This window comes from Onychostoma macrolepis, chromosome 05 (genome assembly GCF_012432095.1).
Source record: "Onychostoma macrolepis isolate SWU-2019 chromosome 05, ASM1243209v1, whole genome shotgun sequence".
Classification (NCBI taxonomy): Eukaryota; Metazoa; Chordata; class Actinopteri; order Cypriniformes; family Cyprinidae; genus Onychostoma; species Onychostoma macrolepis.
The window spans coordinates 15,606,480-15,633,261 of record NC_081159.1 but is presented as its reverse complement, the minus strand read 5'-3'; the positions used below and the strand labels follow the sequence as shown (position 1 = coordinate 15,633,261).

General features: G+C 35.3%; 1 protein-coding gene and 1 long non-coding RNA gene across 7 annotated transcripts in view; one reads left to right on the top strand and one right to left on the bottom strand.

The window, feature by feature from the left end:
- The window catches only part of lrch2 (leucine-rich repeats and calponin homology (CH) domain containing 2), a 92,249-nt gene that overhangs the window by 52,324 nt on the left and 13,143 nt on the right, over positions 1 to 26,782 (bottom strand). The window lies entirely within an intron of this gene.
- Positions 13,638 to 16,657, top strand: LOC131541207 (uncharacterized). The gene is made up of 4 exons (XR_009271429.1): positions 13,638 to 15,349; positions 16,004 to 16,098; positions 16,207 to 16,251; positions 16,418 to 16,657. It is a non-coding gene; the product is annotated as an uncharacterized LOC131541207 (long non-coding RNA).

Genomic DNA, 26,782 nt, shown 5'->3' with positions numbered 1-26,782 from the left:
ACACCAATATAACACATGCTTAGAAACCATCCTCACACAACCTTTCTTCAGCAACAGTCTCAGCACGTTTACAGTGAGGTGTTCATTTTAATTGACCCACCATCCTTCAATTACCATGGAAACCAGCACTAGATACTCAAAGAGTGACAGGTTCATTTACATAGTGGAGAGCTTTGGTGGTTTGTTAACACATCCGCACAACTTCAACACCATGCACATACCCACACTAATATACATATGGCCAAAAACACAATCATAAAAATGAAGCTCACACTCAAATGGTACTGTATATAAACAGCTGATTGCCTGATTCTTCTAGTGTCCTTCCTTCTCACTATAGTTAATGTAATGTGTAAGAGAAGAACTGATAAATGAGATTTGGCTAAATTAACACCTTTTATACAACATTAATACAAAAATCTATTCCCAAGTAGATATATATCCAGATCAGCATATTAGAATAATCGTTGTTATGTGACACTGAAGAGTGAAGACTGAAGTAATGACAAATTCAGCTTTGCAATCACAGGAATAAGCTAAGTTAATTTTGATCAAATAATGCAGCATTGGTGAGCATTTGTGCTCTGGTAGTCTAACTGGTAAGTCAACAAAACGATGCAAAGTCATCTTGCTGGTAAGTGTTGTGGGGATATCAGCACACATGCATCCCATTCACACACATACTGGTGACCAGTAGTGCTGTTTTTCAGCAGGGTAGAGAACATTCAATTTTTACATAGTACGAGTGTAAAAAAGAGGTTACAACAAATCTTTCCCTGCATGTACTCATCTGATTTTCTTTCTCAGGACTGGACTTCTTAAATCTCTCTGTCTCTCTCTCCCTTAAACACTCTCTGTCCTCAGTTCGAACATAATTGGATAGACTGACTATTATATAACATTCATTCAGCGCAACTAAAAGGAGTTCTGATAGATAGAGAGAGAGAGAGAGAGAGAGAGAAAAATAAAAAGAAAGAAAGAAAGACAGAAAGAAAGAAAGAAAGGTCACCAAAGTCTCTCCATTCTGCAAAAGTACAGTAATGATTGGGCCTTACCGATAAACATGAAGTCAAAAATCATGATCTTTCAGAAAAAGCCTCGTCTTGCTGACAAAAAATATGAGTTCACAATTGGTGGAACAATTCTTAATCATGTCACCTGTTATAATTATTTGGGTCTGACGATCTCAGCCTCTGGACAGCTCAATACTGCAATAAAAGATCTGACAGATAAAGCACGCAGGGCTTTTTAAAGTATAAGACTACCCCTGTTCAAATTCAACCCACCCATTAAACTGTGGCTGAAATTCTTCGATAGCATCATCAAACCCATTCTTCTCTATGGTTGTGAAATCTGGGACCCCAAATTTAAATTAAACTATGAATCATGGGACAAAAACCCTGTTGAAATTTTCCACCTTGAATTCTGCAAAAACATCTTGGGAATTCACAGAAACGCCCCAAATCTCGGCTGCAGAGCAGAACTGGGCAGATTCCCTCTGCTCTCTGAAATCCAGAAGAGAGCAGCGAAGTTCTGGTTCCATCTTTCAGACGCGCCGACAGATAGCTACCATCACAGTGCTTTCACTTATCGGCAAAAACACCCAGAGACTGACCCCTTTCACTGTTTAGTGGAAAAACATCAACTCAATTCAACAATTCAGTTAAAGTATTCAAAAATTAAAGAAACAGAAAAAATAACCCAGGAAGAATACATTCATGATTGGCAGCAAAAAGTAACTCAAGTAAAGAAATTAACTTACTTCCACAGTATAAAATCTGGTTATAAATTAGCGCCATACTTGAGCAGTATTAAAGACTATGGTCAGAGAAAGCTCCTGACAAAGTATTGCCTGAGTGAACACAGTCTGTGTGTGGAGAAGGGCCGACACAAGCAGAGCTGGAGAGCCAGAGAGCTGCGACTGTGTTCTCACTGCACTGAGGGACTCATAGAGGACGAGCTGCACTTCCTCACGGAGTGCAGCTAATATAAACACATCAGAGATGCCTATTTCAAACAAATAGCTCTAGTTTCACTTGAATTTAAGCATACAAGAAACTAACCTGGCAGCGCAGTATGTGTCCTCCTGCCATCAAATGAGGGACAAAGGCTGATCCCTCCTTTCCATTTATAACTGCTCTCTGTATTCATTTAATCATTTATTTATTTTTATTTATTCTTTTTTTTTCATGTATAATATGGACATGTATACGATTTCCCCTAGATTTTATTTATCTGTATAATATATGTATTGCTTTGGCAACATTGTGATGTTACACAGTCATGCCAATAAAGCTAATTTGAATTGAATTGAATTGAAAGAGAGAGAGAGAGAGAGAGAGAGAGAGAGAGCGAGAAAAAAGATTTTCAATGAAGGGAGTCAAGTGAAAGCATTTCATTGTATAATGTTTCATTCTCTACCAAGGACTTTACTGAGAAACATAGGCTACATGTCACATGATGCTGTATTTCCCCTTAGACACATACAACATACTTTTATGTGTTCATTTACACAGATACACTTCTCTCTGGACCACTATCGTCAAGAATAATTGACAATTGGACTGGTGGTATGGTTCATGCAGCCTAGCAGGGAGAGCAGTGATAACCAGTGATAAACAGAACAGAACCAACATAAATGTATTGCGGATATCATTTGAGTTCATAATTTGATGTAAACATTTTAGAAATTAGTCTGATTTAAAGGAGAATCAGAAGGCCGAATCCTGACTGGATCCCAGGCGCTGAAGGAGTCGTATCCCTATAGGTAGACGTGGTTCAGCTGACGCGAGCTTGACTAACGTGACCTGCCAGAACTAACGCTACGCTTGATATTTAGTAAATTCACATCCAATATGACTCTTTCTGTTAACTTAAAATTCAGCACTAGTAGTTACACATAATTTGGTACACTGTGATTTTAACTGTAAAAAACTGTGAAAATGCTACAGTAAAAACCTGTTAAATGGTTAACGGTAAGTTCCCCTAATATATACGGTGAAAAACTGTAATAGACATTTCAGATAATTTTACGGTGAAATACCGTAAAAAAGAATGTAAAATTTACAGGGAAAAAACGTAAATTGACGTTCCCAAAATTCCCTGCATTGCATTTCAAATTTTGTTTGAATTTGATGTTTTTTCTTTGAAATAACTAGGTTTCTTAGTTTTTTCTTATCAGTTAGGTTTATTAGGATTGTATGTTACATCTAATGGTGTTAAATTAATATTTATTGCATATTTCAGTTTAATGAGTCTCACCATGATGATGTTTAATGTTTGTGTGAATGACACTGTGCACCTTCTATACATGTTATTATTTAAAAGCTGCTTGTGATGGGCTTTGGTTTGTCATGTGACTTTCTCATCACCATCTGCATTTGGTGGTTATCAGTGTATTTCAAAAGGTACAAAACAGATTTCAGTACTTCAATAGGTTGGTATATTAACATTATATCAGTTAATGAAATTACGGTATTTAACTGTAAATTTAAGTTAAAACCGTAAAACCTAAAATGTTGCTACCGTATTTTTTACGGTAGAATTCCGGCAACCACAGCTGACGTTTTTTTTACCGTAAATAATATTTTTTTTACAGTGTAGAAACAGAAAGATGTGTTTGTTTGGAGATATTTTTATTTACTGATTTGTTGTTTCTGGTCATCAGTGACACACTGGCACCCTTTAGGACAAGAATGACACTGTCTGGGCCTGACGGGATTTGAATGAACTAACTGACTTAATAGATTTAAACTCATCGTAGCTATATGATAATGAAATAATTTAGTGCCTTTCACCTGTTTATCAATGGAAGAGAACATGATTTTTACATCTTTTATCACTGATGCCCAAACAAAGACTCCTGTATTCTGGCTTTAATTCATCTGTCGCTTAGCTAGAAGAAGCTTGCCAAATTAGGCAGATGCCAACATTAACAGGTTTGGTGGCATCATCCCTAAAAACCATGAAAAGAAAATACAGCTCAGACTATGATTTCAGACAAATTTGCAACAAGAATAAAAAATGGTTTGTGATAAACCATGTCAGGTTACAATTTCATTTACTTCAGTGATTGACTATGTTTATTCAGCTGCTAATGATATATATATATATGTTGATATGTGAATGTATAACCACATTTTGCTCAATTTAAAAGCAAAAGGTGCAATCTGAAACAGCCTCTGTCTCAGTATTACAGGACAAAGCAAGAGTTCAGAAGCACTGCACAACTGCTCTAACAAACCAGGACAATCTTTTATAATAAAATTATCTTTTACAATCCAATTAATAGACACTCCACTCACACTTTTTCAAACTAGCCTACTTGAAAGCTAAACTTTATATACTGTATGTAGCTTAAAAACACCACACCTCAGTGAATGGTGTGTATCAAACAACATGAAACTAACTCAAGTGATGAAATTGGATCGCTTGTACAAACAGAGCAGTCAGTACAGTGTATCTACACAGATACAACATCAGCAATATGCCAGGAGACTTTCTCATGAACCAAATGAAAGGTGTCAATGTGGGAAAAAAAAAAAAAAAAAAGGGAAATTATTTCTCTACTCATGTTTATATCATGACATATTACCAAGATGGTAAACATAAGAGGAGCATGAGAGGTATAAGCAATGTTTTATGTATTCATGCATATTTTGCAATCTACATCCAAAGCCGCTGACTCAGTCAGTCATTCACTATATACCAAGTGTGAATTTCACACAGAAGAAAGAGTGAGTGAAAATGAGTGAAAATGAGTGTACTGCGCACAGCTACACTTTGTTTGATGCAACAAATGTCCTGAAAAATGAAAATCGGATGAAATCAGATCTATCACACCTGAATCAGAACGAATCAAAACATTTTTGCTGTTGTTGCGACCAAAAAAATTACTTTAACAGAAAAAAAATTTGAAAGGATTGTAACAGGGAGTCCACTGAACGGCAAGTTTAAGAACCCATGTGCAGTTTATATATAAACGTGATCCAAAATACAAACATAATCCATGACTTGACGACAGCAGGTTGCAACATCAATACATGATGAGAGACAATGGCAACATGATCATCGGCCGTTTCTCAATACCAAGTACGCAAAGTTCGGACTTGCGTCCTCGGTAGTTCAAAATTGGAGTAAAAATGAACAAACTATAAGTGCTTTGTAATTTTAGGCTTGGATTTTTTTATTATATAGTTATATTATATGTTTATTGATAGACAAAGACAGTGAAAGGACAAATAAATCAATATTTTATTTATAACAGGGTTTTATTTATTTATAAAATAACACAGATCCTCTAGAAACCGTAACAAAAACAGTGACAGAAATGAACAGACCATTTTTATTTCCAGGAAAATGCTTATTACACATATTTTGATAATTTTATGATAATTCTTAAATATGATCCAACATACAAAACATACAGTTTTACTTTATAGTATTTTACTGATCCGGCAAGTGGTCACGTGACAAAAGAACAAACGACTCAAACCCGAAGACTCGGTAGGTGAACTAATCAATTCTCTTTCCGGCTCTGACTGCATTGGTTTAGCTTATGAGGCTGTCACGTGATGAACGAACGACTCAAACCCGAAGGCTAGTCAGATAAGAGGTGAGGTGAGCTAATCAAGACCCAGGTAAACAATGAATTAATCTTTTCTGTTTCTTATAGCATTATAGTTTGTAGTGTGATCAACGTTTGCATAAGTAGTAGATGTGTTAGGGAAGTAGCACGTAACATTTTAATTATATTTTGCTAAAATGAACGAAATGACTCGAAAAAAGATTCGTTCATTTTGCTGAACGAGACTCAAAGGCCAGAGTCAGTAAAATGATCCAAACTTCCCATCACTATCTCTCACCTGCTCGCGCGAACACTTCTATTTTTGTTAGTCGTGGGGCGGGGCTTGCTGTTTTAATTGTTATCTCTAACGCCATTGGTTACTTCCCCTTTTCCGGAAGTCAGCTGTGATTGAACGCCTGTGAAAAGGCGATCCATAATAGCATAGACATAATGGCCGTTTCTCAAACGGAAGGCTGCATCCTCTGGAGGTCGCATTTGGAGGCTGCATACGTCATCAAGCCTGGTTTATTTCAGTTAACTGAGCATTACATTTGCGAGTCAAAAGCATATTACAACAATTTACACTTAACTAAGAACAATGGTCAAATCTATAACTGTTAATATTCTAAAATAAGATCTTCTTTATGACGTATGCAGCCTACAAATGCGACCTCCGGAGGATGCAGCCTTTCCGTTTGGCATGACGTCATCATGCCAAACAGTTTATCAATATACAGTATTTTCCAGTTGTAGTATAATTTGTAATTCAATTAATTTTAGGATAACCAATGAATAGTTTACAGCATTTTATATTGTTGTTTTTTTTGCTTTGCCCCGAAATGCGACATGTTTTCAGAGGGAAGATGCTTGTTTTATCGCTTTACTGACACGGAGACTCTCCGCACCATAAAGTAAACGCATATTACAATCATTACATGTAAACACCACATTTGCTGGCTTAACGTGGTGAAAGTTAAACTTTAATGATGCATATTGCTTAAAGGCACGTAAAAATTAAATGTTTGCGGCCACATGAAGCTGTTAGAAAACATAGATTGAGGATTTCCGTGAAGCACGGATAAAATAACATTTTGTGTACCAATCCTAACAAAATGAGAGCTGAAATGTGGTACTTTGTTCACTAAATAAGTTTAATCTTACCGTATCCAAAAACTCGCTCACTCTGCTGTTATTTAAATACGCGGGGATACATTTTTAATTAAAATATTCATATTAATCAAGGATTTATTGACTTGTAATGCACCTTATTTCAAAATGTACAGAAATACGTGCTTTAAATGTCCTTTAGTTATGATTATTTAATTTATTCACTATACTATTTATTACTAATGTCTCATTTCAGTTTTAGTTTGTCTCTAGTTTTGTATTTATTCATGAAACAGTTCCTGTAGCGTGGATTAAAATTCATATACAGAGTAAATACGTTTCACTAAACATGCTAAAAATAAGTTTGAAACAGTTGTCAGAAGCGGTCTGGTGGTGACGCTGAAGACGAGCAACCGTGGTGCTGTAGTTCATTCATAGCCTAAGTTTAGCTTCTCAGTTCTGGCGCTTTTATTTAAGCTTCAAAATTCATCAACGTTATATTATTTTGTGAAGATTATCTTGATGGACAAAACGTGTAAGTTTCATGAACACAGAGCTTATTTTTTGCGATAATCCAAAAGCCTATGGAAAAATCCCATTGGCTTTTTGTCGAGGAACCAGTTTCATGCCGATCCGCCTACAAAGTGACTTCATAGTTCCCCCACTCTATTGAGAAACAGCCATGGATGGCTACTTATAGCAAACAATAAAAGTCACATGACAAGAACCAACCAATGAGAGACATAATACAGAGAGTCGCATGACAGGACAATAACCAATCAGAACATGACACAATGAACAAGAGAACCAATAGCATGAATACATGAGGGCAAGGGGAGCATGACACAAACATGACTAAACTCCAAAATAAAAGGCATGAAAACATGAAAATAAAACAAAATCCCACTTTACAGGGATCATGACATGCTTTTATTATTGTTTTAATATGTTTCTTGAGGTTGTAATGTTAATAAAAAAAATTAAAAACACACAAAACAAATACATATGTGGAAAAACTATGACTTTCAACCCTTAATCAAACCTCTGTCCGAAATGACCTGTTTTAAGTGGGTGGTTCCTTTAAGGTTTGTGGTAAATGGTCACTGTTTTGACTGGCTAATGTCACTGCACAGGAAACTGTATCCACGCCCCCTTAATACTGCATAATGAGTAGGGTAAACGTACCCATTAAGCTCACCAAAATCTACGTTGAGACATTTTTAGTGCACAAGATATTGGTTTCAGTACAAAAAGTTAAGTTAAAATAAAATATAAATCTCTCACACAAAAATATTTAAATTTTAAATCAATTAAGATATACATCATTAAATTCAAAAAGTCTGGCTGTGCTTAATGGGTACATTTTTGTACCCTTTAAGCACACCCATTCTCAATAAGCTCACATCGTGTTTTATTAGAAATTCTTGTTTATTTTAAACAAACTTTTTAAAGAATAATTGAAAAATATATTTTTTGAAGGTACAAAGTCAATCACAAAAAAACAGAACACTAAAATCAAACAACAAGGCATACAATTTGATCCGTTATATATTCATAGCAAAGTGTCATTTAAGCACATTGCAACATCTAGACTAGTCCACGTTCAGTTAAGTAACACACGTTCAAAAACAAATAAAACAAACCAATAAAACATTTAATTCATGTGGATGAACACAGAAACTAGCCTCATTATGAAACCTCTTGTTAAATGGATGTCAGCTTATCTGTAGTCTCTTATGGCTGGAATACACTACATGATTTTTGCCCCGATTTTCCACAGATTTACAGTCTGGAGAAGTTGATGCTAGTTGCCAAAGATCAGAGCCAGTCTGCAGATTTGAGTCGACAGAATCCATAGAAAATCGCATAGTGTATGATGGTCACAGATTCCGATTTTTTTAGCTTCAGACTTCGATTCCACCCAGTTGGAGGAGATCAAACATGTTTGATATTTTCAGCAGATTTTAGAATACATATTTTCATTTCATTTCACGTGTCTCCTAGCAACAATGCTCACGTTTCTGGATGAGTTTGTTGTGATCGGAACAACCTGAAGACCTGGTAGTGTATGATCCTCATTCGTTTAGTGTATGATGCCCAGTTTTCCTTTGTGACTATTTACAAGTCACAAAGGAAAACTGGCCATCATACACTAAACGACTGAGGATCACATCATACACTGGTGTTTTATAAATCTGTTCAAATTTGAAAAGTCATGTAGTGTATTCCAGCCTTTAGTCGCTTTTTTCCTGGACAGATACAACAGGTTTCTGATGGCTCCTTCATTGAATGGATGACATGCCTCTTTCATCTTTGGGCATAAACTATAGTTACGTCTAGATTTTGTCATCTTAAAGCTGTGAAAATAAGCATTTTATAAAGATTAACTTAAAGTGACAACCATCAGTTAATAAGTCTGTTTATGAAGTATTTACATAGACGTTCAATGTGGAAGAGCTTAAAGAGAGCACACTGAGCTTAATTGGAGCAGCAACAATTTTTGATACATTTCATGTAATATTTATTAAAATGGCAAGATTTTGCAAATTAAATAATCTAGATTATGTATTAAATTCACATATTTTATTATGAACAACTATTATTAACAATATCTATGAAATTCTACTTTTTCTTATTGATGTCACACTGAAGCTGTGTGATTTTCATAGTAGTGTACCCTTTAAGCTCACCTTAAAATAATATGAAATCTTTAAAAAGATTTTTTACCAGGGCTCGCAAAATTTCAAAATCCCTGGTAGTCAGGTACTCTTCAGATTTTGGTAGCCCGAAAATTAAATTTAACTAGCCCAAATTAAAAAAGCCCTTTTTATTTATTTTTTTATTTTTTTAATATAGAAAATCAGATAGGAGTTTAAATGTCAATCAAAAATATTTTCAATACACAAATATGAAGGAAGGAATCTTATTTCACTATTTACAGGGTATCTGCAGAATTTAAAAAAAAAAAATTTAAGGCAATTTATGACCCATTTTAAGAGCAGCACAAGTAAAATGAACACAGTATGAGCAGGGTTGGACAATGTCTATGGTAACATACAGTACTGAGCCATAAAATTACATGATTTACAGTTCAGATACAGGTTTTCACAAAAACAAAAATCTTATACAACAGCGTTTCAGGCTATAGACCATTGAAAAGGGATAAATCAAGCATATAAATTATTATATTAATTTAAACGAATAAATATTACTGTCTTAATTGTTTACATTTTCAGAAGGCATAACTTCTTTCTCATTTACAACTCTATGTGTTTGCTGTGTAAAAAGTTGATATTTGTATTGATCTGACCATAAACAGCAAGAAAGGCTTATTGGAAATGCAAATTAATTCTCTGGTTCATTCTGCTTAATCAGGAATTATAGGTAAAATGAAATTAAAATGCCAACGACACGTTTCTAAGGACAGTCGGTTCCCTTCAGATACATTCACATAAAGACATCCGCGCCGCGTTTTGACTTGAAACGTGCAGCGCTCGTATTTAAATTCAATGACATCGTTGCCTTTTGAAGTTTAATCCAGCCATATCGCGACTCTTGTCTTTCCGTCCCCAACTGTAATACCTCTTGAAATTATAATTAAGACATTTCTTATACCATTTAACGCATTTAAAACTTTTTATGGCCTTAAGTTTGATACAACTCACTTTAAGAGTTTTTAAGATCTGTATTTAAGGAGCCCGTCGGGCAGGCGGTGATACATTTTGGTAGCCCAACTGGAAAACACAATAGCCCCGGGACGTCGGGCTAGCGATTTTGCGAGCCCTGAGCACTGTAAAACCACAGACCAGCAATAAACTGTCAAGTTATAATATTATGGATTTAAAAGTACAAGCCAGTAATGCCTGTGAAGTAATATGTTAGCGTAGCACACAATCTTATACAGCTAGTCAGCTAACTGTGTTCTGTAGCATCTGCGCTGTGTTGCTAAAACTATATTTTGGATCTAATGTAATTATTTCCCACATCCAAGTTCCAGGTTATAATATGCAAAAGTCTGAACATTAATCTCTTAATTTTACAGTAAGTAGTGGAACCTACCCAAAATAAAGGCTTAAACATCTAAAAAACGCACATTTAAGGGGCTCCACTTTTGGTGAAGGTTTTCAGACAGCTTTCAAAATGGCCGCCAGACAGTGTGAACACATGGAGACTCGTATCTCAGTGTGCAATGATCTGATTGACTTGAAATTACAGGAGGCATATAGTAACAAACATATAAATTGGTTAAGACATCAAGTAGGATAATACATTATTTTTTCTTTTTATAATCTGAGCTCAAATATGGAAGTGCGCTTAATGGGTACGTTTACCCCAAGTGTTTTTAAACCATTATCCATATAAAACCTTAACTTACAGACAAAGCGTTATGAAATCATTAACTTACAGTTTGCAATGCAGCTGCTGTCAGATACGGTACAGCTGACTGCTTCATCTTACAACTCTAATTACACTACAACTCATTTACAAAACAGTCTCCAGTCAAATGCTCCAAAATAACATATAATCCTCTGATGTGATCCGGGATGTCATTAAAATAAACCATTCATTTGTTCCTGATGCTGGAATCCTTCTGAAGTCTGGACAGAGCTGTTTATACCCAATGTGTCAAAGTGAACATTCTTCCTCAGTGATTATAATGGGTTCTATCTGCTTTTGATGCGATGCAACGCGACACGACACGATGCTCGCATTCAGCATAAAGTGTCAGCAATTGACCTTTATCCCACTTCCTATATCTGATAAGTGAAGAGGTGTATCGCCACTTCCGGTCCCGTCGCACCACAATCAAAATGGGCGAATCCTCTCTTTCTTTCTTTTCTTGCCGGTGTTACTGCAACGTACCTGGCTGTTTTAATTTTAAACAAAGACACGCTGCCTCAGTTTTCAGCATTTCCTGCATGGATGAGACTGATGCGGTGTGATGACTATTACGCAGGAGCACGTTCGTGTGCAATATGCATTTCAAAACGGAGGATGTTTAAGCCTACATCTTATATAACCTGCTGAAATTTTCCTAGGTCTTTGCAATTAATTCAAAAAACAATTTCGATTTCGGCATCCAACGATTAGGAAAGTACAATAATCTAGATAAAACAATTATTGCACCCCATCCACCCCCTTTCCAGCACTGTGCTTTCGTTCCTTCATAAGAGCCCAATTTCACGTGCAAATCAGTAAATCATGTAACGTGACTTTTGCAAAATGGGACGTGCTTGATTTATTGAAGTGTATTAGATTTATTCATGTTTTTAAAAGTGCTAAAGAAAACTTGCGCTTCCTCAGGAGGATTTCTGTGTAACATTATGCACGCAGAAATGGAACAGAACACAAACATAAAGTCAACTTTAGGTCAAGCTGCGCGCCTAAACAGTCAAATACACGCAAAAATCTGTCAAAATGTGGCGCTTGGTGATTATTCATGTAAACAGTCGTCGGTCATGCAATAAATGAACATAAACAGTTGAGAATGAAAAATACATATGCGGCTCTTAAAGTGACAGGCTGATTTATACTTCTGTGTCGGACCTACGCCGTAGGCTATGCATCAGTTTTCATTGATACTTCTGCGTCGTTGTCCGCATTGACGTGCAGTACACATGCAGACCACTTGTTGCTTGTGTAACCCGCAGTACCACGGCAAAAGCCAAAGAAGCGGCTCGTCGGAGAAGCATAGCCGTGACGGTGCACTGTAAAAAAAAAACCTAATTTTACAGAAAATAACCCTAAATTTTTTACAGTATTTTTCTGTTATTTCAAGTTACATTCAAAACTTAGTATAATTACAAACAATATCTGTAAATTAACAACTTGACTGCTATTTTAGGTACTATATCATTAAAGACAACTTACAGTATTTTTAATTTATACAGGAAAATTACTGTATTATTTTTACAGTATTTTTTGTGTTAATTTAAATTATGTTCAAAACTCTGTAAAATTACAAACAATATCTGTAAATTAACAACTTGACTGCTATTTTAAGTATTGTTCCATTAATGACAAATTACAGTAATTCTCATTTTTATACAAAAACATTATTGGATTATTTATACAGTATTTTTTCAGTTTTCTTAAATTATGTACAAATTTACGTAAAATTACACAAATAATCTGCAATTAAAAAATGTACGTAGTTCATTATATTAAAGTTTTATGTCCATTCTTTCAATTTCATGTTCTTTTTTGTAAATTTAAAGTAAATCTTATTGGTTTTATATTTAGGTGTATTTTTACATTATATAGAATATAAAATCAGCCTTAAAATCCACAAATCATGTAACCGTGCAATAAAAAATGTATTGCATTAAAAATGTTTTATTTTTATAAAGAAAAAAAAAATCAGTAAGTGTACAAAGTACAGTCTAACGTTATACGAGAAATGTAACAGACAGACGTGTAATCACAAGAATTTATTGCAGAAATGTCAAAAAGCAGTACCACAGTACAGTAGTCCAAATGACGATGCGCTGCAGTCTCGGTCCTCTCTGACGGAATATAATAGTTTAGTGCGAGGAGCAGGGCATAATTTAAGTTGTTAAACGCTGAAAATACTCTCCCGATCAACTCCGTGACTGAGCGCGCGCTTCTCACTCAATCTGTGACGAAACCGGCGAGAGCCAATGAGCGTTTGATATCGCTGCCGTAAAACTTCTTATACAACTTCTTAACGGCAAATTTTGTATCTGTTACTATAGCTACAGAGGAAGGAGATACATATAATTTATGAATGGTTTGAATTTGTATCTGTTCCTCACACAAAGCATCACATGGATAGCGAAGATTTGAATAAAAATAAAATACTTTTATGATCATTTTATTTAATGCTAATGAATGACAGCATATTAATAAATGTATGTGCCCCATGTTAAAACCAAATTAATATTGCATAAGTTAAATGTTCTCTCCCTCCCCCCCCCTCTCTCTATATATACATATGTGTGTGTGTAAAGATTCTAAATTTAGATATTTGTATTGAGAATAATATATAACATAAAATAGAATTTAATTTAATGCAGTTGACTGATTTATTTATTTGCTTAATTTTGAAATTATATGTTTCATTCTGTGTTGACTTGCCATTTCAAAGATTAAATTTAAACAATACTACACTTCATTAAAATATCTGTAATATGTTTATTGCAATATTATTCCATCATTGCCACACTTGGCCCAGCTCTGGATGAAAGGGTACATTGCCGACAGGAGGCCAGCTTGAGGCCACATTTGGGCCAAGATCGCTTGCTATGTGGGAAGGACCACACTGTTCATGATGGAACATCACTCTTAGAGCAACCTATACATCGTCTTTACTTTTGAATAACTAAAATACAGATTGTCACTTTCTGTGGTGAGAAGTTCAACATTTTCAGTTTACTTGTCTCATATCACAAATGCTATAAAGTCCTACTGCAGTCAGTATATATGCTATTAAATAAAAGTATGTAGACAAATTTTGTAACTTGCATGCAATTATGGCAGTATTTTTAAATAAGTGTTATGGTGGACAGAGGATTAACAGGCTGTGTAACACTGAAGGGCCAAATACAGAAAATACCATACAGTAGTTGTACAACTGGTGCTTCTAAAGGAAAGATCATGGATTTGTTAAAATACAAAAGGGTGCTTATTGGTCATGTATAACCGCACAAGTAGCCAAACGTACAGACACACACACAGACACACACACAGACACACACACACACACACACACATGTACGTCTGGTTTGCTATCCTTGTGGGGACTCTCCATAGGCGTAATGCTTTTTCTACTGTACAGACCGTATATTCTATTGCCCTACACCAACCCTACACCTAACCCTACTCCTTACAGGAAACTTTCTGCATTTTTAGATTTTCAAAAAACTTCATTCTGTGTGATTTATTAGCTTGTTTACCCATAGGGACCTCAATTTAGGTCCCCATGACACGAGTCCCCATGAGTCTGTGTGTATTCAGGTTTAAATCCCCACCTGAATAGAAAAACACTCTCACATAGTACACACACACACACACACACACACACACACACACACACACGACTACCATGATTTTGCCAAGTAAGACCTGTTCCTAAATCAGCATATTTTATTGATCCCGTCTGAAAACAGGAAAGTCCCTCTGGCCCTAAATCTAACTAAACCCTAAAATCAGAGGGAAATGACAGGTGGTGAACACTGAATAGCACAGATGCAATGTGAAATCACCATTTGATCAATTAATTAAATGTAACAGCCTACAAATAAAAATAAACAAATAAAAAGACATATTTGTAATCTTTAATTAAGTTATTTTAATTAAGTTAACTGTAATCTTTTTTTTTTTCCATAGTTGCAACGCTATTTGCTGTTGCTCAGTGTTGCTTTGAGCTGATTGGTTAAGCTGACTGTCACTCAGGAATCTGGCCAATGACTAGCGAGCGCGCCGTTTTCCTGCTCAAATTTGAATGTACACTTTCACAGCAGTGTCAGTGTGCCGCTGCTGCTCAGCTTCTGCAGTCTGCTGCGGTCGCTACTCTAGTAATGGCTTTTATATGTATTATCTGAGTGTTAAATTCATATTTTGAGTGAGTTTGTGTTGTGGGATGACGATTGAGAACCAATAAACGCGAATATGGACACTTCTACCAGCAGCTAACAGACAAGCAAACTGCAAAAGGTAAGTAACTTTTATTAATGTATAGCCTAATGTTTTATAGTTACATCAAGATTGAAGTGAGATGCTAATCGCGATTACATATATTTTCTCAATGTCCTACCAGTTACTGTGTTTAGTATGAGCTAATACTGTTAGCTAGGGCTGGGCGATATATGAGCATGTCACACAGAAAACCGCGCCTCGCTTGAATGCTCAAATACAGACAGTCATCTCAAAATACACTCGACTTAAACACAGTCGCTAATGTCTGGAGTCAAGATAAACATTCAGGTGGAAACCCGGTGACCTGTCCGTATAACTTACTGGATCTGTGCTTTTGGTTCTTAAAGTGACAGCAGTATAATTTAGCCTAATGTTACCTGCAGTCGGTCATAATTTTAATCAAACAACAAAGTACTAAAGAGAAAATGTATTTAACTGGTCTTTGTTCTATTGCATTAGTCCTATTGTTTGTAATTTGCTACTTTGATCTTATACATGTGATATATAAGATATATTGTTATTGTGAAGTAAAATTTCCTATATTGTGAAATAATATGGTCATATCGCCCACCCATACTGTCAGCTAGTTTTAAGATCAAACCCATAAGAAAAAAGTGACAGTACTTTGAAATGAGTAACCTGAGAACACTGTCATGTAAACTCGTTTGACAGAGAGGACCTGAAAGCATGATCCTTGGACATTTGGAGAAGAACACTGGATGCAAAACAGGATTTTGGATCAGCTGTGAAGATTTTGTATGGAGCTGGTGAGTACATTTTTGCAAGCCCATGTCTCTGTCAGTAAGCAGACAGTGTTTTATTAAACAAATTAATAATGTGTGTGTGTGTGTGCGCGCTTCCCCCTCATGATCCAGAAGTTTTGGAAATGAAAATCTTCTACCGTATGATCTTCAGAGGAAGTGAGTATTCATGTCTAACATTAATACATATTATATAAATCTATTTTAAATTAATTTTCACAGTATTTTTATTCCATGATTTTAATTTGTTTTAATACCAGACAAAACAGGTGTCTTCTGACATAATCTTTTTTTCTTTCTCTTTTTTTTTTTTTCTTTTCCCCAGTTAATCCAGCTGATTACTGGCAATTTGGAGGAGGACTGCTCTTTATCTGCTGTGTCTGTCACTTCTGGCCATGGACCTTTTCTTGTATGTTTTGGTTTTACTTATTACACTAATATAGCTATTAGTTTTTAACTATATGTAGAATTAAAATACATATGTTTTTCTACATATATTACCAGAGCTACTGTGGTGCCCAAAATTATTAGAACACTATTTATTTTATACCAGTTAAAAAATGGTTTTAAGTCAGTTATTTCTATCTTTTGCTGTAGTGTGTCAGTAGGAAATATCAGTTTACATTTCCAAACATTCATTTTGCCCTTAATTGTAATTTTTTTAGATTTTTGTTTGCACAAGGAGTCTGACAACAGCCAGTGCTCCACACAGAGATCTGATCTCATTGTCTAAATCCAGAAGAACTGTGGCAGCGTCTCCAAGATGCTTCAAGAAACCTACCTGCAAAGCTAAAAGTTTTAGGCACTTGTGTAAAAATTCTGTTAAATGAGGATGTTGTCAAAAATAATGCCATAAATAAATTTTCTTTATCAATTAACTTTTATAACTAAATTAAATCAACATTTAGTGTGACCATCCTTTGCGTTTAAAGCAGCTTTTGCTCTAGGTGCACATGTGGTTAGTTTTTCAGGTAACTTTTCAGGTAGGTTTCTTGAAGCGTCTTGGAGACGTTGCCACAGTTCTTCTGGATTTAGTCTGTCTCAGTTTGTTCGGTTTCTTCATGCCATTCCAGACAGACTGATGATGATCAGATCAGATCTCTGTGTGAAGCACTCGCTGTCGCCAGACTCCTTGTGCAAACAAAATTTCACTGGATTATTAAAATTAATGGCAAAATGAATGTTTGGAAATGTAAACTGATATTTCCTACTGAAACACTACAGCAAAAGATAGAAATAACTGACTTAAAACCATTTTTTAGCTGCTGAAAATACTAGTGTTCTAATCATTTTGGACACCACTGTATATGGAGCCCACAGGAGTCAGTAGAATATTGTGGATTAATATAAGACTTATGTTATGTACTCATGACCTCATCATGAGAGTAACCCTAACTGATCAGATAGAAATGCAATTTTAGCTATTCAATTCCTCCTGGGGGCTCTGAAGAAGTGTTTATGAAGAATTCATTGATAATGTTATTTTACATTTGAATAATAAAATTGCTTGACAATCTTGTACATATATTTTAGTATTTTTGTTCAGTTTAAAAGGACTAGTTCAATTCCAGAATGAAGATTTGCTGATAATTTATTCACCCCCATGTCATCCACGATGTTCATGTCTTTTTTCTGTCGAAAAGAAATTTAAGGTTTTTGAGGAAAACATTCCAGTGGACTCCCACTGAAGTCCACTATATGGAGAAAAATTATTTAATTTCTCAAAAACTTTAATTTCTTTTTGACTGAGTAAAGAAAGACATGAACATCTTGGATTACATGGGGTGAGTAAATTATCAGAAAATATTTATTCTGGAATTGAACTTCTCCTTTAAGTTGAATATATTTAATTCAACATTTTTATGAAAGTGTTCTATGTTCTTCACCAGTACAGTATTTTAAATGTAATTGTGCTGTATTTCTTTTAAATTTTAATTTCTTATGGCATCTGTACAGACTTTGTATTTTGTCTTCTAAATAAAACAGAATTTTCCATCTTGAGCATGCTTTGACACTTTATTGAAGGCTTTTGATTGTAATAATTGGTCAAATAACAGTGTTTCTCTGTAGAACATTTAGTGCTTTCATTGTAATAATCCAGGAAAAATCTGTAAAAATAAGGGTTTTACACTGCAAAAAACCGGTCGAATGACTGGCAGCTATGGCTGCCAAACAAAAACCGTAAAATTAAAGTAAAATATCATAATTGTAACAAGCAAAAATCTGTAAAATAAGGGTTTTACACTGTAAAAAAAAGTCCTGTAAAAAAACGGTCAAATGACTGGCAGCTACGGCCAATTACGATAAAAATATCGTAATTGAAACAAGAAAAATCTCTAAAATAATAGTTTTTTCTGTAAAACCTTCAATGAAATTTTCTGTAAAATGATTGTTTTTGCGCTTTATTTCAATTAAGGTATTTTATTGTAATTTTAGGGGTTTTGTTTGGCAGCCGTAGCTGCCAGTCATTTGACCTTTTTTTTACGATTTTTTTTTTTACAGTGTGGCAAATAAATATCAGATCATCAAATCATTATTTAAAACTACAGAAAAGGAGACAACAACAGCACAGGAGAAGATGGCATTCTTTCAGTCTCCACAAGGATTTGTACCATGGCAGAATAACATTGTTTGTCACGGACAAAGTGATGTATAATGCCATGTTGTATAATAAATGATAAGACGCTTGTTCTTTATTTTATTTTAAATAAGAAGGTGTAACATTAAAATATATTAAAGTGCACATAAACACACACAAAACTCAAGTACATATGGAGGGAGGGGTTCTAGCAGACCAATCACAGCGCTTGCGGTCTGCGTAGAATTGACGCACTTAAGATTTTTGGAGAGGTGCACGTCAGGCTACACCGTACTACACAGAGCCTGCGGCGTAGCTTCGACTCAGAAGTAGAAATTGGGCTTAATATTCCTGCTGCGACGGTGTGCTTAATATTAATCAAACAACAAAAGTCAAATTCAAAATCATACACTGCACTTCAGTGAAGGACTTTTGTATCTTTAATAAGAAACAAAGAAAATTTAATTCTTACAGTGAAGACTATGCTGTTTTATTTTATTATTCAATTTTTGTAAACTAAATACTGGAGACTTGCATTAAAAAAAAACTAATTTGTTTAATTTGTATCTTTTTATTCTATTGCATTTGTCCTTTGATTTTTTATTACTGACAGTTTAATTATTTTCAATAATTCTGAGGACTTTGTTTGTTACTAATATCAGTTACCCTAATACTCTGCTGTGGTATTGAAAATCGTGAAATTTTGCTGATCTCTAAAAATGTAGATGTCATAACAAGTAGCAACCTTATTTACACTCATAATTGTGATTACAATATTGACCAAAATAATCGTGATTATGATTTTTGCTATAATCGAGCAGCCCTAAATTTTCCTATGAATATATTATTTTGCTTCCAAAAGTGCATTCTGAATAATAAATAAAATTATTTCCCAACTAACCTGCTGCAGTCAAGTTCGTCTTCTCATTAACAATGTTTTTCTCTTACTGAGCATATTTCATACCTGTTTATATATATATATATATATATATATATATATATATATATATATATATACAGTGAGGAAAATAAGTATTTGAACACCCTGCTATTTTGCAAGTTCTCCCACTTAGAAATCATGGAGGGTCTGAAATTGTCATCGAGGTGCATGTCCACTGTGAGAGACATAATCTAAAAAAAATCCAGAAATCACAATGTATGATTTTTAACTATTTATTTGTATGATACAGCTGCAAATAAGTATTTGAACACCTGTCTATCAGCTAGAATTCTGACCCTCAAAGACCTGTTAGTCTGCCTTTAAAATGTCCACCTCTACTACATTTATTATCCTAAATTAGATGCACCTGTTTGAGGTCGTTAGCTGCATAAAGACACCTGTCCACCCCATACAATCAGTAAGAATCCAACTACTAACATGGCCAAGACCAAAGAGCTGTCCAAAGACACTAGAGACAAAATTGTACACCTCCACAAGGCTGGAAAGGGCTACGGGAAATTGCCAAGCAGCTTGGTGAAAAAGGTCCACTGTTGGAGCAATCATTAGAAAATGGAAGAAGCTAAACATGACTGTCAAGCTCCCTCGGACTGGGGCTCCATGCAAGATCTCACCTCGTGGGGTCTCAATGATTCTAAGAAAGGTGAGAAATCAGCCCAGAACTACACGGGAGGAGCTGGTCAATGACCTGAAAAGAGCTGGGACCACCGTTTCCAAGGTTACTGTTGGTAATACACTAAGACGTCATGGTTTGAAATCATGCATGGCACGGAAAGTTCCCCTGCTTAAACCAGCACATGTCTAGGCCCGACTTAAGTTTGCCAATGACCATTTGGATGATCCAGAGGAGTCATGGGAGAAAGTCATGTGGTCAGATGAGACCAAAATAGAACTTTTTGGTCATAATTCCACTAAACGTGTTTGGAGGAAGAAGAATGATGAGTACCATCCCAAGAACACCATCCCTACTGTGAAGCATGGGGTGGTAGCATCATGCTTTGGGGTGTTTTTCTGCACATGGGACAGGGCGACTGCACTGTATTAAGGAGAGGATGACCGGGGCCATGTATTGTGAGATTTTGGGGAACAACCTCCTTCCCTTAGTTAGAGCATTGAAGATGGGTCGAGGCTGGGTCTTCCAACATGACAATGACCCGAAGCACACAGCCAGGATAACCAAGGAGTGGCTCTGTAAGAAGCATATCAAGGTTCTGGCGTGGCTAGCCAGTCTCCAGACCTAAACCCAATAGAGAATCTTTGGAGGGAGCTCAAAGCCAGAAACCTGACTGATCTAGAGAAGATCTGTGTGGAGGAGTGGGCCAAAATCCCTCCTGCAGTGTGTGCAAACCTGGTGAAAAACTACAGGAAACGTTTGACCTCTGTAATTGCAAACAAAGGCTACTGTACCAAATATTAACATTGATTTTCTCAGGTGTTCAAATACTTATTTGCAGCTGTATCATACAAATAAATAGTTAAAAATCATACATTGTGACTTCTGGATTTTTTTTAGATTATGTCTCTCACAGTGGACATGCACCTACGATGACAATTTCAGACCCCTCCATGATTTCTAAGTGGGAGAACTTGCAAAATAGCAGGGTGTTCAAATACTTATTTTCCTCACTGTATATATATATATATATATATATAAATAATTTTGAACCTTACAAAAATTAACCATGGTTTTACTATAGTAAATATGAAGTAACCCTGTTTGTTTTTGTTTTTTTCGTGGACTGATTTCCATTTGTATTACCACCGTTTTACTACACATACCATGGTTAAACTATGGTTAGCAAAACCATGGTTAATTTTCGTAAGTTCAGTATTAAAATAGATGAATGAATGCACAGACATCGTCTTAAAGATATTCAACAATGTTAAACATTTAGGCTAATTAATCTTATATAACGCATTGACAGTGTGACTTTGAATATTAATTATGAATTTTGGCATAAATTACATAACAGTGAAATGGCTGTCAATGAAAAATGACAGAATAATGACTAAAACTTAATACGAATGAATAAATATGTTCATTCTGATCTCATTTATCAGTTCCTGCACACACTGCAGCACTTAGTGGTGAAATCATCACACATGTTTGGAGCCACAGCTTTCTGAGATCGGCTTACATTAGATTAAAGTTCCATTGAGTTTGGAAAATTCCGTGCACAGTAATCATCAGAATCTCTCTTCACCGGTCTCTGAAAATTTTGAAATCCAGCAGATGCTCATTTTAACAGGTGTTTAATCAACTAGGTAATTGCAGTACACTGAAAAATATACAAATATGATGTCACATGCCACCTCATATCCAACTCAGCCATTTCTGGAGTTTGATAATATTAATTATTAAAAATAAATAAATGCTTTGTTTATAATGGGGAGGACAGTTTATGAAACTTATAGGATGTTTTCAAGGTACAAAGACCTCTTAAGGCAAATTTGATCTCTCATGTCATGACCCCTTTAAGATGATAAAAAGCTTAGGCCTAGAGCTCAGAATGATTGTTTAATTAAGCTATCAGAGACTTCAGAAAATGAGAAGCACTGACTCCTACTTCATCAGTTTCACTTCATTTTAAACCCTGAATTGGCCTAATGCTAGTTTTAGATGTATTTCTCATGTCAAACGTTTAACTTCATCATCACTCTTTATAGGCCTTTATCACACTTCCGCGTTCGAAAAGTGGAAGTTTCAAAAATTCCGCTGCAGCCTCTATCAATGGCTGTGCCCATAGCACAGGATTGTTGCGATTCATTTCAAATGTAAAATTCCGCACATATACGTCTTCGAAACACACCAAACTCAGTTTACAATCATTAATTGAGTATTGTGAAACCAAGGAAGATGGTTTCATGATATTCTGATGTATATTTCGTGACTTAAAGGGGAGCGTGCGAGCAATACTGTATGTGTATGTGCAATACTTCAGAGTCTGACCATCTTATTTTATTACAGAACTGCAAGAAAACATTACAAACAGCATATCACATTAAAGAGCATTTCAATTAGCCAAAGCTTAAAATATTAAAATACGACTAAAGACTGTTTTAGATTATTAAATTAAAGGTTATGGGAAAACTTATTGTATTAAACAATAATGCTCACATTTTTTCATGCTTACGATGCAATCCTCAATAATTACATCAATTAAAGTTTAATAAACAAATAAACGAATATTTCCAGCTCAAAGACGATTATTCAAAAATAACTAGATTGATCATAATAAGGAGTCATATCCTGCATGATTGAGTGCAATGACTGAACAGCATTATACTGTACAAAAACGGGAGGTTAATCATAGTAAATATAATGCAAGAATAAACAAAATAATATTAAAAATAAAATGTAAATCAGTCCGATTATTCCTCTGGGAGTAATTTGAGCAGTGTGTGCTATTCATGTGCATAATCTCATGACTGGCGACAGCGCTGACAATCGCGTCGATCAGATGATGTTAAACATTAAAATGAAGGATGACATATATGGTAGAGCATCAGTATAAATAAACTGTTTTAAATATTGACGTTTATTGTGAAGTCCAACTAAATTTGTTTAATTTTCTTCACAAAACTGGCATCTGTCCATTGACAATAATGCAGGCGGAAATTCTTTTACGCTACTAATCGGAGCCGGATGTGACGACACACAGACTGTGATAAAGGCCTATTGATCTTTCTGTTAGTTTATTAACATTTTAATATAAGTGTCTTTTTTTTTTCTCAGTACTGCAAAGCATCACTATACAGTGACGTGCTACCCGAACTACAAAGACCATGATGCTGAGCACCAGGGTTTGAAGTTGACACCTTACAGATGGGACCAGCATGTCAGATCATGTGTAATTACCTCAGTCTCTCGAGAATGCTGTGTGTGTGTGTCTGTGTGTGTTAATGTGTGTGCTCATCTGTGAAGGGCAGAGAGGTCTCCTTCCTACAGCTGAGGCCTGCCTGCCTGTCACAAGATCTCAAGACTAGAGCGTGTATTACAGGAGGACATGCAATGAACTCAAACAACACCAGCAAAATTAAGTTAATTAAAAATAGACTAATCTCAAAATCTAATAACGCTTATAGAATGGCCTACACTGTTACAAAAAAAAAAAATCACTGTGTTTTTAATGGTAAAAAACTGAAAATGCTACAGTAAAAACATGTTAAATGGTTAACGTAAGTTCCTGTAAAATTTACAGGGAAAAACCGTAAACTGACATTCCCAGAATTCCCTGCGTTGCATTTCAAATTTTGTTTGAATTTGATGTTTTTTCTTTGAAATAACTATGTTTCTTCCTAGTTTTTTCTTATCAGTTATGTTTATTAGGGTTGTATGTTACATCTAATGTTGTTAAATTAATGTTTATTGCATATTTCAGTTTAAGGAGTCTCACCATGATGATGTTTAATGTTTGTGTGAATGACATTGTGCACCTTCTATATATGTTATTATTTAAAAGCTGCTAGTGATGGGCTTTGGTTCATCATGCTTTCTCCTCATCACCTGCATTTGGTGGTCATCAGTGTATTTCAAAGGTACAAAACAGATTTCAGTACTTCAATAGGTTGGTATATTAACATTATATCAGTTAATGAAATTACGGTATTTAATTGTAAATTTAAGTTAAAACAGTAAAACCTAAAGTGTTGTTACCGTATTTTTTTACGGTACAATTCTGGCAACCACAGTTTTTTTACCGTACATTTTACGGATTTTTTTTTTACAGTGTAGGGCCAGTACTGTCACTTGTCTTTAAACATTGTTATTTAGTGATTCTTCCGATTTAAATGTCACAATGTTGACATGGATGTACTTGAATCTGAACTACTGATGGGGAAAAATTGTAATGTTAGGCTGTGCCTATTCCCTTCGGTGTGTACAGCCATCAAATGTGTATTGTGTAATAAAATCAATACGGGGTAGAATGGACGATGGATTCTGTAAATAAATTAAGATCTGCATCATTGCATGCGTTACATTTTCCCCCAAAACTTATGCAATGCATTTTTTTTAACCCAAAACAATTCCACAGCAAAATCATTCATTCAGGCACAATTACAAGTTATTAAAAGGTATAAATTTAGTTCCTGGAAACACTTTTCATCTGTCTCGCGTCAAAAAAAACAAAACAAATACTCCATTTAAGCTTTCCACATTGACCTCTGTTTGCAAAACATAACCTTAGTGTTGTGGACACAATCGGAGTTCTCAAAATACTCACTGTGCTATGAAACTTCATGAGTCATCACCATCTACTGAAATGATAGAAGTGCTCATGTGTTTGACCATTCAAGAGCTGAGATGGTTTCTTTAAAATAAAGGCCTCTTTTTCTGTTGATTTTAATAGCTACTGATCTAATGAGAACTTTCTTTCAGAGGTAGAAGGGCATACAGTGTTCCTGGTTACTCTAAAGAGTGAGAAATTAAGGATAACTTCACTAATTGAACTGCCACAAGTATAAAAAGCCCTGGAACGTCCTGTTACTTGTATACAAATATGGACCCTTTGTGACATGAGTCAAGACATATTTAATTGAGCAGGATTCATTTAGAAAACCAGTCAACACTACTGTAATGAAGTTAACAGCATCACTACACAACCTTCTTTCCTATTTGCACACATAAATATAATAGACGGCAGGGTAGCGCTGTGTTTAATCTTTGACAGCAATGAAAATGAGGCTGTGATAGAAATACAGTGTGTTTAATGGACTGTACTGATGTTTACCAACTGATGAAACATCTTTCCAAAAATAAAAAGACTGTAAGACTATCCCTTACAGCAATTTTTTCATCTGTGTTAAATTCAATATTTCGTCTAACCTGACGAAAGTTTATTCTTGGATTCAAATCACAACAAAATTTTTGGTGGAGCGCGCTGCCTCAAGATTTCTAATAATCCAGACGTTGCAGTAATCAGAGGACAGTCTCACAGGCATTTCGCCACACAGTAGCTGAGATGGATTCTTCGTATCGCGTTACATTTTACTTAACCTTAAATGTACAGTTTGCTTCTTGCTGTTCTGTGCTCACAAAAATTATCTGCATTAATGGTTAGATTAATTGAACTTTACAGTCCAAATACAGCTGTTGAGTAAGTGACACCAAAATCAGCACCTTCCTCTGACTGCTGTATCTCTCAATATTTCCTCTTCTTAGAAAGTCTGGGAAATTAGATTTCTCTAGTTGGACCAAACTGAACAACACTACATCAACATCTGCAACGGTCTCCTATTTTACCCTCATATGCCAGCTTCGCAGTTTAAACTGCTATTCCTTACTTCCACATTTTAAATTCAGAAATGCGAAAATGGTTCATTAACCTTTAATCTTATGACCACTTCCTCTAAGGCACTATGATGTCATGAGCCCAAGCGTTCTGCCTAGAGACAGAGAGAGGATTCGGTGTCTGTCAATAGAGAACAACACATTAAATGTACTTAAGACAGCATCTAAAGTAATGCAACACCCAAAATTAAAATTCAGTCATCAATGAATTCCTTCTGTGGAACTCAAAAGAAGATATTTTGAGAAATGTCTCAGTGTTTTTATGTCTATAGAATGCAAGTCGAACGTTCTTCAAAAAAAATCGAGATCAAAGAAATGCATACTGGTTTTGAACAACATGAGGGCTGTAAATAAGTAAATGATGACAGAAGTTTGATTTTTGGATCACGTATAAAATCACCACTCTAATCTATGTTTTCGATGAACATCTGGGCTGACTCTGAGCAGCATTTTCAGTTATAATTTCTAGTACAACCTTTCCCATTTGACACAGACTCACATGCAGGAGTCCGTATGAACTTATGTTTGGTCTCAAATCTAAAAAAAGGACTGTGATTAACTTCACATGGTACAACAATCTTGACAACTTTCTCTCACTGGTATTGGTGAAACATTGTGCCTTTAAGCCAAAATAACACTTAGCTGTTAAAATGGTTATGACAGGCATTAGACGTACATCTGCATCAGCTTTTAATACAGGGATCCTAAAAGCAACACCACGTGTGCTCAGCAGATACATGCATATTTCATACACATGCATGACCACAAACTGCCTTAACGCAAGTCATTTTCACGAAAGACAGCTTTGCAATTTAATATTCTATAGTGCATATACAGCTAGATAAAAATCAGCTGCACTGAC